Raw genomic sequence first — 485 nt, forward strand, 5'->3', positions numbered from 1 at the left:
TTTTTTTTTTTGACTGACGGTCGGGCCGCGGCTCCCGATGTCAGAAAAAAAAAAAAAAAAACGATCGCCGGGAAAGGTTTAATCTCCTCGATCGAGCAGATTGAACCTTTCCGGGAGGAAGTGTATCTAATAGCGGGAGACTACCGGAGCGTCCAGGAGAGTTGGGATGTCTGGTGTAATTCTACTTTAGGCCTTGAAAGTTCAGATGAGAGCTGAAATAAGCGCACTGGCAACATTGACAGGTGGCATGCCTTGAAGGTAATTGTTTTGGGAGACATTAACCCTATTGCGACCAGTGATGTACATTGTACCTCATTGGCAGCGGGCCCGTTTAAACAGACTGCGCCGGGACTCTGTTTACAATTGTAAAACCGGCTGTCAGCTTTACAATAGAAGTGATTCTGGCGACTCAGCTGCCGCCAAATCGCTTCTGTGGCCTGGTGAAGGGGTGCCCCCCCCCCATCCGACACCCCCGCCATGTTTCC

This window comes from Nanorana parkeri, unplaced genomic scaffold (assembly GCF_000935625.1).
Source record: "Nanorana parkeri isolate BGI_ZX_2015 unplaced genomic scaffold, ASM93562v1 scaffold80, whole genome shotgun sequence".
Classification (NCBI taxonomy): Eukaryota; Metazoa; Chordata; class Amphibia; order Anura; family Dicroglossidae; genus Nanorana; species Nanorana parkeri.